This window comes from Puma concolor, chromosome D1, assembly GCF_028749965.1.
Source record: "Puma concolor isolate L17-30 chromosome D1, mPumCon1.1.hap2, whole genome shotgun sequence".
Classification (NCBI taxonomy): domain Eukaryota; kingdom Metazoa; phylum Chordata; class Mammalia; order Carnivora; family Felidae; genus Puma; species Puma concolor.
In genome coordinates, this window is record NC_141676.1 from 40,570,500 (window position 1) to 40,581,262 (window position 10,763).

Genomic DNA, 10,763 nt, shown 5'->3' on the forward strand with positions numbered 1-10,763 from the left:
ACAACGAAGCAGGCCTTAGAAGATGAATAGAGTCACCAGTGGGGCCTGACCACAAGTCATCCTTGTGGCCTGATCGCTAAGGGACAGGACTGGGATAGCCTCAGTTCAACTGGGAGCCAAGGTGCCAATAACAATGACACCAGCATCAGCTTGGGCTATGACTTCCATATCTTCCCTGGGGTACTGGGATAACAAAGGCTATGTCCCAGCACTGTTGTACAGCTGGGGAAGGCCGGAAACCAAGCTGCAGGAAACTGGTTGCTATGGTTTCCTTGAGTGTAATGCCATAGAAATTGCTTTCAAAAAAAAAAATTTTTTTTTTTTAAGATTTTTGTTGCTTTTTTTCAGGGAGAGGTGGGGAGGGAAACATTTATTTCAGTATTTACAGTAAGCCAGGCTTTGGGCTAGGTTCTAAATCCTTATAGCAAACCACTAGGCTTAGTAATATTCTCCCCATTTTTCAAATGAAAATATAGACGCACAGAGAGGCTAAGACACCTGCTCACAGACATACAGATGGAAGATGCCAGAGCCAGTTGTGAACTCAATGTTGTCATATTCCAGTGCCTGCTCTCTTTCTAATCATATACTGGGGTTCAGGAGCTCCTGCAACCCACATTGCTCTTATCATGAGGCCAGGCCCTGGAGCAGGGAGTGGATAGGGGAGCTAAAGCATGGGAAGGAGCTCAATCAGAAATGCGAGCTGAGGAATGAGGACCCTGGTAGCCTCTGATGGCCTAGCAGCAGGTCCTCAGGGTAGATGGAAGGATCACAGGGTTTGGCCTCACAGGTCCCGAAGATAAGGTCCATTTTCCCTACTCTCAGTCTGAGTCTCAGTTCCTACCTCTGTCAAATGGGTGTAACAGACCTATCTGCCTCACAGGGTGGTAAGAATTAAGCAAAATAATGCATGTCAAATGCATGGCACAGAGTAAGCACTTGGTAGATGTTAGCATTCTGAGTATTGTTACCACTGTTAATTACACTATTTGCAAAAACTTATAAATTATGAACTGCTGTGCAAACATCAATTAATTTAAGGGGGTCTTGGGCAACTTTGGGGAGGGATTCTGGGAATGGCCACGCCGGTGGTATGCTGACCATCCAGAGAGGCCCTGATTTATTTGGAGGATAGGAGAAAGCTTCCTACCATGCATCCCTCAGTGAGAATGGTGACGCGTGCATTAGTCCCACAGGTATTTATGGAACACCTAGAATGTGCCATATCCTGTGCCAGGAGGAATACAGGAATAGGACATGGCCCCATTCTCCAAGAGACAGAAAAGGCACATGCACCGACTACTCATTTACAGTGATGCCTCATACAGGGGGGATGTGCAGTGGGGGTCCAAAGACGGGGAGGCACGTCCTACAGGGAATGTGAGTGTATGTGTGTGAGGGAATGTGAGGGAATGTATGTGTGTGTGTGTAATGGTGGGCAGGGAAGACTTCTCTGAGAAGGGGGCATTTAAAGTAAGTCTTGCAAGATCTGTAGGAGTTTATCAAGTAAGAAATAGGAGAGGGCACACCAGGAAGGAGGAACAGACATCCTACAAGGGTATCAGGGCATTTGGGGAACGAGTGATCAGTTTCCTGTGTATGTGCATGGCAGAGAGTTGGGGAAGTCCAGAGGAGTGGCGAGGGTGAGACGAAATGTGAAAGAGGGCCACAGCCAAGTGGTGTAGGGCCTTTTGCACTTTGCTGCTGAGGCAAGAGAAGGAGGCAGCTGGGTGCTGATGTGATGGGGAGGTCTGCCAGGCTCGTGGGGGATGGGCTAGAAGCCCGAGGCTAATGGAAGAGCCACCCTTTATCTCAGGTTCTTATTCTCTGCAAGGCACCCTGCCGAGCTCTTTCCAAGGATTCCCTACTTAATCCTCACCTCCACAAGGTGGTCCAACTATTTCCCCATTTTGTAGATGAGGAAACTGAGGCTTGGCAAACGTCTACACCAGATTTGAACCTCGGCAGGCTGGCTCTTCCCCTTATAGGGGCTTCTGCATCCTACTATGGACAGGGAGCACATTTCAAAGAGGCCAGGAGAGAAGTGTGACATCGGATGGAGGGCAGTAGGCCTGGGGCTGGGGGAGGAGAGCCTGAGGGGGACGTGGTGATGGCAGAGGCCGAGAGTAGAAAGCCTGAGGTTCCAGGCAGAGAACTGAAGAAATACCCAGGAAGCCTGACACTCAGGAAAGCCTGCTTGTCTGTGTGACCTCGCTAGCAGAAATTTCCGGCTGTCCCCACATATCCACTTAGGCTCCTTTCTGGGCCTGCCCCCACTTTTCCCTTGGAGAAGGTAAGCCTGGCCTGGGACCACACCTCTGAGAACAAACTCGCTACTCCAAAGCTGCAGGAAGGGAGCAGAGGAATTCTACCTTCAGGGCTGGTTGCTTAGAACATTCCACTGAGGAAAACTGCTGGCTGGGGGCTGCACCATTCCTGCCTGTCAAGGGCGGCCTTGGCCCAAAGGCTGGCCCCGAGAAGGGATGTCTTCCTGGGAAGAAGACACGTGCATGTGCTCCCCCTGAGATCCTGTCCTCACATCCCTCTTGTGCCAAAATCACCCCAGCGTGGAAAAGGAAACGACATTTGGGGCTCAGTGATCCTCAAGCCAGTCTCAGAAGGTTTCTAGGTAGCTCACAGAAGAAGGGGTGTCAAGGGTTCCTGATCACAGGGAACAGGGAAGGTGAGTCAGGACCGGCAGGAGAGAGGGCCGAGGGAGAGCTGGACACTCAGCTGGGAGCTCCTTCCACAGCCCAGGCCAGAGGCACTTGGCTCCCTGGCCCAGGCCTGATGAGGACCAGAGCTGCTCTGCAAGCACTCCTGCGTCGCTGTTACTTAATTAGCTCCATGGCCATAAAAGGCTGGGTCCGCTCAGAGGAGGCACCCGGGGCCCGAGAAGCAGCAAACTGAAGGGTCATAAAAACACAGCCCCAAGAAGGGGAAAGGGGAGGGCAGGTTAGTAAATTCAAACCATCCTGGTGCGCTGTTGTGAACAACTGCTGCCCACCCTGTCTGAAAGCATGCCGGGTCCCTGTCCCTGAGCCCTGCTGTGCCCAGGCCTAGCTGCTCATGGAAGGAAGGTAACAGGTCTCAGGAGGAAAAAAGACATGGGCCAAGGGCTTTGGTCTATATATGCTGTTTATCAAAAACGAAGACAAAGAACAAACACTTTCAACCCACCATCTAAAACGAATTCTGAGATTTCTGGAAAGTTGCCTATTGTGTCACTCAATGTCCCCTTCTCCCCCTAGTTAAGAGTCTATGTGAGAAATTTCTTATAGAATTTAGTGCCGAGGAAGCTATTCTCGGAGAAGCTGGGTTAACAAGGTGGTGAAAGAAAGAGGTTTAGAACCAAACTCCTCTGGGTGTGAATCTTGGCTTGGGCACTTACTGGCTGTGTGATATTGAGGAAATCACTTCACCTCTCTGATCTTGGATGGTTCCTTGTCTGTTAAGTGATGATTCGATAATATTTACTTCTGAGAATTATTAAAAGAATTAGAATCCTGTGTGTGAGACATTTAGCACACTGCCCGTTATGTAGTAGATGCTTAATAAACACAGGCATACGGGAATATATTTTTAAAACACAACATAGTCTCTCTAACTTCTTCGTCCTGTAAATGGAGATCATAGCATTTATCGCCATGGGGTTGCTGCGTGCAAATGCCCTCCACGATAATGGTGCTCACTATGTCCTCAGTATTCGTCCCTTGTTCTTTCTCTCCCTCGTCTCTGCTAATGCCTCAACTGCTCACAGGTTCCGAGCTAAATCCAATGTTTAATCCAGCTCTTGGGGTATGGCTGCTTCTGACTTCTCCATCAATCATATCGTAGACATGTAGTTTGCTGCAACCTGTCTCAAACTCCTTTTTGGGAAAGGCCAAGGGCAAATAAACATATAAACACTCACAAATCCACATTCTGCACCATAAGAAACTTTTCCTGTCTCTCCGTCTGCCTCGCTAAGACACATCTTCTTGCTTGGAAGATGCCTGCTGGCCTAGAGCCGCATGGTCCCCTGGTCCCTGACTCCGCGACAGAGGGCACTCTGCCGGGCTGCAGGCCCCTCCTGGGCCTGGCTCGTGCGGGATGTGCCAGCTCTGAGCTTCTGTTAGGCTCCTTCCCCATGTGCTCCTACCCGGTCTGTGCCAATAATCCTCAGTGCATCCCTCCTGCCCAAATGCTGGTCCCAAATGCTGGTCACCATTTGCAGGATATTTACCAGACACTCACTAATTCCCAAAAACACTGCCAAGAGGCAGGCCTCATCATCATGCCCGCTTTGCAGGTAGAAGATCAGCACTGAGAGAAGTGGAATAGCTTGGTCACTCAAGGCCAGTTAGTGACAGAGCCGGGAATAGAACCCAGGGCCGACAGTGCCCCTCTGACTCGCACTGACTCACACCCCAGTGGGCTGCCCCACAGCTAAGGGTCAGATGTAGACCCACCCTCTGCCTTTATGAAAATAAAGTATCCCGAGAAGAAAAGCAACCACCCAAATCCTATCTCTCTCTTTTTTAAAATATCTATTTATTTTGAGAGAGAGAGAGAGAGAGAGAGAGAGAGAAAGTACACTAGTGAGGTGGGGCAGAGAAAGAAGGAGAGAGAGCATCGCAGGCGGGCTCCATGCTGTCAGCACAGAGCCCCACACAGGGCTCATTCTTACGAACGGTGAGATCGTGACCTGAGCTGAAGTCCAGAGTCAGACACTTAACCGACTGAGCCACCCGGGCGCCCGTAAATCCTGACTGTTTTTTGAGCACAGGCTCAGGACCTGGCGTGGAGGTGGCTGACGTGACGGAGCCGCTCGGCGCCTTGCACTCTCAGTGGGCACTTAAGGTGTTCCAGGTACTGGGCCAGCACCTCCACTCGGAGTTCCCGGAACACGCAAGGCTGGCTCACCCCTCCGTGCCCTCACCCTGCTGGTCCCTCTGCCTTGTCTCATTCCTCCTGCTTTCCATCTCATTCCTAGACATTCAGGCTCAGCTCAAAAACCTCCCCGGAAAGTCTGCATTCCCGCAGTCGTCTTGTGGCACCCATCACGCTGTGGCCTATTGGTGAGTGTCTCTCCCTCCAGTCAGGGCGTTCCCTGCGGACACGGGTTGTGCTTTGGACATCCTTGGATTTCCCACACACAGAATCATGCTAAGCACACAGCAGCGGCACCTGAAAATTTGTTGACCTAAATCAGTAGTTGGCAAACTACGGCCCATGGCCTTTGGCCTGTTTTTGTATGACCTTTGAGCTAAGAACGATTTCTACATTTTTACAGGGCTGTAAACAAACGAAAATGCAAACATACAACAGACACCACATGTGGCCCTGCAAAAGCCCAAAATATTTACTATCTGGCCCTTTACGGAAAAAAAATTGCCAACTCCTGCTCTAAACTGTTGAAACTCAGGGGCAGATAGGGCAATGGAGCTACTAGGATGAGTGGGTTCAGTCCGACCCCCAGGAGCTTATCTGGCTGCAGGAGAAGACAGGAGGCAGAAGGAGGAACAGAGCAGGGAGTGAACAATGCCAGCATGAGGCTGGGGCAGAGAGTGTCAGGAAGATTTCAAGAAGGAGCTAAGTTCAAAGGGTGAACACAATTTCCAGAATCACCATGAATAACAGGTATTCCCAGCTGAAGGACGGGACATAAAGACAAAACGAAGTAAGAGGCCCTGTATGAAGGACACAATACCCAAGGGCTCACATCGTCAGAGCCATGGAGGGATGGATCTGCGCATGTGTGCGCACATGGGCTAGAGATCGTTCAGTATGTGAAATGAGTTTGTAAAGCATATACAAGCTGTTGGTGAAACAAGAACAGAGCAAATGATGCCAAACAAGGCAGGTCGCAAGAACGAGATCAGAGACGCATAGTGAAGGGCGCTAACTGACCACCACCCTCTTTTATGATAGGCTTGCATGCAGCTTCAAAACACCTTGCAACCCAAGTTCCAGCCCCCCGTTCCCATTTGGAGTTGAGGCGCGAGATGTAACCTACTTGCCATCTTTAGACTAGATGGAGTCCCCAGATCTTGGCACAGCAAGGGCTTTGAGGACAGGAGTCAGGAGGGCTGGCCTAGCCAGGTAGGCTACGCTAGGGTGGAGGGGGGCTGGAAGGACGCGCAGGGCTCCTCCATTATCTGCCCTGGCACTCCAAGGGGGCCGGATGAACCAGATTGTGGCTGGAAAGTGCTTAGGCCAGGCTGTCAGGGAAGACAGGGTGTCATTATTTATCCACACAAAGTGCTCCGCGGTTGTTATTTCTTTATTAATAATTTCCTGTGGGCTCAGAGGTGCCCACAGCCAAGGCATCTCCTCATTGGCTGCTTCCACCCCCTCCATGGCCCAGCTTCAGCTTCAAAGGCTGGGCCTTTCTTTGGGTGTGGAGGGATCAGGCAATTAGCACCCGCCTCCTCCCTTCTCTGCCCAGTGAGTCAGAGAGATGCTTGGTCAGCAGCCCCTTTCTGCTGGCCTGGCCCCTGAGGACTCCATACATCCTGAGTGTGGGGCTGTGGGCAGCATGGGGTGAGGAGCCACAGCATGGCTACAGCTGTCTCCTTAGAATGCCATGGAAGCGTGAACACTGTTCCCTCTCCGCAGAGCTCCCTGAGCAATGCAAAAGCAGGCACCTCATTCTATGGGCACTTACTGAGCCTACACTCTATAGAGTTCCAACAGAGACACCAGGGACACAGCAATGACGAGGAGAGGCCTGTGCCCTTCCTCTTGGAGCTCAGCAAGGCTGAAACTGCCCAGTGAGTTCAGGGTTAGGCAAGGAGGCAACACACTCAGACTTTGAGGGTTGAGACTTCCTGGAGGAGGTGAGGCCCAAGCAGACATATAGCACAGCAAGGGAGGTTACTGGTGGTAAATATGGAGGTGTGGGTGTATGGTACTCCAGACAGAGGGAGCATGCGTGTAAGCAGAAGCCAGACAAAGTGTGTGTGCACATCTAAGGGGCTGAGGTTCAGAGATACTGGGTCATCGAGTGCAATATGGGCATGATGAGGAGGAATTGGAGTCCCTAATCTACGTGGGTGGGAGCTAAATCACATGGAACCTTGTGGCAAGCTGACAGCATTAGGACTTTTTCCTGAGTGTATCAGTGGTCATATGCAGGGAAGTGATGTGATTAGATTAATATTTTAGAGGAACTTAAAATCTGGATGCCAAGTGGGATTCCATGTCTGACCCCCTGGGCATCATCCAGGACAAGGGAGGAAGGAATCCCACCCACTGTGGGCCATCATGGGCAGCCCAAGTCCACTTGTGGGCACTTGACCTTAACAGGATGTTGAATGACCTAGAATTCACTAAAACAAAAAGAACAGGATGTGATAGGACCCTCTAACCAAGCTCCAACCACTCAGCCAGGTTCATATAGACTCAAAAGAACAATAGAACAGATCAATAAAACCAGGAGCTGGTTGCTTGACAAGAAAAATTGATAAATCTTTAGTTAGACTCATCAAGAAAAACAGAGAGTACTTAAATAAATAAAATCAGAAATAAAGTAGGAAACATAACAACCAACACCACAAAAATATAAAGGATTATAAGAGAATATCATGAAAAATATGCCACCAAATGGAACAAACTAGAGGAATGGATAACTTCCTAGAAATATATACATTTCAAAACTGAATCAGGAAAAAATAGAAAATCTGGACAGACCAATCTGAACAGTAATGAAATTGAGTCAGTAATCAAAGAACTCCCAACAAAGAGAAATCCAGGACCCAGACAGCTTCAAAGGTGACTTCTACCAAACATTTAAAGAGGAGTTAATAGCTACTCTTCTCAAACTATTCCAAAAAATAGAAGAGGAAGGAAAGCTTCCAAATTCCTTCTACAAGGCCAGCATTACCCTGATACCAAAACCAGATAAAGACATTACAAAAAATAAACAAGCAAACAAACAAGAAAAAATTACAGGCCACTGTCTCGGATGTATATAGATGCAAACATCCTCAACAAAATATTAGCAAACCAAATCCAGCAATACATTAAAAAAATCATTCATCACAATCAAGTGGGATTTGTTCTGGGGATGCAAGAGTGGTTCAGTATTCCCAAATCAATCAACATGATACATCACAAAAATAAGAGAAAGGATAAAAACCATATGATCATGTTAATAGATACAGAAAAAGCCTTTGACAAAGTACAACATCCATTCATGATAAAATTCTCAGCAAAGTAGGTTTAGAGGGAAAATACCTCAATATAATAAAGTCCATATATGAAAAACTCATAGCCAACATCATACTCAATGGTAAAAATTGAGAGCTTTTTCCCCCTAAATTCAGGAAAAAGACAAAAATGTTCACTCTCACCACTTTTATTCAACATACTAGAAGTCCTTGCCACAGCAATCAGACAAGGAAAAGAAATAAAAGCCATCCAAATTGGTAAGACAAAAGTAAAACTTCCACTATTTGCAGCTGAAATAATACTATGTATAGAAAACTCTAAAAACTCCACCAAAAAAACCCTACTAGAACTAAATGAATTCAGCAAAGTCACAGGATACAAAATTAACATACAGAAATCTGTTGTATTTCTATATGCTAATAATGAAGTAGCAGAAAGAAAAATTAAGAAAACAATTCAATTTACAAATGCACCAAAAAGAATACAGTACTTAAGAATAAACTTAACCAAGAAGGTAAAAGACTCTGTACTCCAAAATCTATAAAACACTGATGAAAGAAATTGAAGATGACACAAACAAATGGAAAGGAATTTCATGCTCATGGATTGGAGGAAATAATATTGTTAAAATGTCTATACTACCCAAAGAAATCTACAGATTTAATGCAATCCTTGTCAAAGTACCAACAACATTTTTCAAAGAACTAGAACAGATAATCCTAAAATTTGTTTGGAACCACAAAGACCCTGAATAAACAAAGCAATCTCGAGAAAGAAGAACAAAGCTGGAAGTATTACAATCCCAGATTTAAAGACATACTATAAAGCTGTAGTAATGAAAACAGTATGGTACTGGCACAAAAGTAGGCACATAGATCAAAGAGCCCAGAAACAAACCTGTGTTTATATGTCAATTAATCTATAATAAAGGAGGCAAGAATATACAATGGGAAAAAGACAGTCACTTTGATGAATGCTGCTGGGAAAACTGGACAGCTACATGCAAAAGAATGAAAGTGGATCATTTTTGAACACCACACACAAAAATAAACTCAAAATGGAAAGAACAAGACCTAAATGTGAGACCTCAAACCATAAAACCTCTAGAAGAAAGCACAGGCAATAATTTCTTTGACATTAGGTGTAGAAAAAAATTTTCTAGATACATCTCCTCAGGCAAGAGAAATAAAAAACAAAATTACACTATGGGGACTACATCAAAATAAAAGCTTTTGCACAGTGAAGAAAACCATCATCAAAACAAAAAGGCAATCTACTGAATGCGAGAAGATATTTGCAAATCATGTATCTAATAAGGGGTTAATATAAAAAATACACAAACAACTTATACAACTCAAGACCAAAGCAATGAATAATCTGATTAAAAATGGGCAGAGGAAAAAAAAGAATGGTATGCAACCATAAAAAAATTACAATTATAAGGGGCACCTAGCTTGCTTAGTTGGTAGAGCATGTGACTCTTGATCTTGGGGTTGTGAGTTAGAGCCCCATGTTGGGTACAGAGCCTACTTAAAAAAATGCGCAGAGGACCTGAACAGACATTTTTCCAAAGAAGACTTACACAAGGCCAACAGACACTTGAAAAGATGCTCTGCAACACTAATCATCAGGGAAGTGCCAGTCAAAACCACAAGGAGATATCACTTTGCACCTGTCAGAAAGGCTAACGTCAAAAACACAAGAAATAACAAGTTGTTGGAGAAGATGTGGAGAAAAGGGAACCCCCCTCATGTATTGTTGGTGGGAGTGGAAATTGGTACAGCCAATGTGGAAAACAGCATGGGGCTTCCTCAAAAATTAAGAATAGATTCACAATCTGATTCAGTAATTCCACTACTGGGTATTTACCCAGAGAAATCCAAAACACTCATTTGAAAAGATACACACACCCCAAACTTATTGCATCATTGTTTACAATAGCCAAGATATGGAAGCAACTCAAGTGTCCATCCATACATAAATGCATAAAGATGTGATGTGTATGTATTCCACATAATGGACTATTACTCAGCCATAAAAATGAAGGAGATCTCGCCATTTGAAACAACATGGATGGACGCAGAGGGTATAATGCCCAGTGAAATAGAAAAAAAAAAGAGGCATGTTAAATGATCTGGAATTTCCTAAGAGAAACGGGAAGAGGGTAGGGCAGGACCCTCTAACCAAGCTCAAACCCCTCAGCCAGGTGCTTCTGGCTCAAAGCCCCTGCTCACAAGTACTGAACTACATCAGAGGCAGGATATCACCAGTGAAGGCCTGAGGAGGAATGCTGTGAGCTGCCTGGCATTTAGTAGGTTCTATACAGGTAGCACTTATATAGAACATAGTGTGCCTCATGCACTGTGCTTTACATATACTAATTCATTCTATCAACTCAAGACTCTATGAAAGAGGTGCCATTGTTAGCCACATTTGACGGATGTTAACATTGAGGCCCAGAGAGGATAAGTAATTTGTCCAAGGCTATACAGCCAGCAAGTGGTAGAGCTGTTTCAAATGAATAAGTGAAGGAAGAGAGAAAGAGATGAGAAAGGTCACTGAGGGCTTAGGAATAGGCAAGCCAGGTGAAATGGAGCTGAGGAGAACCA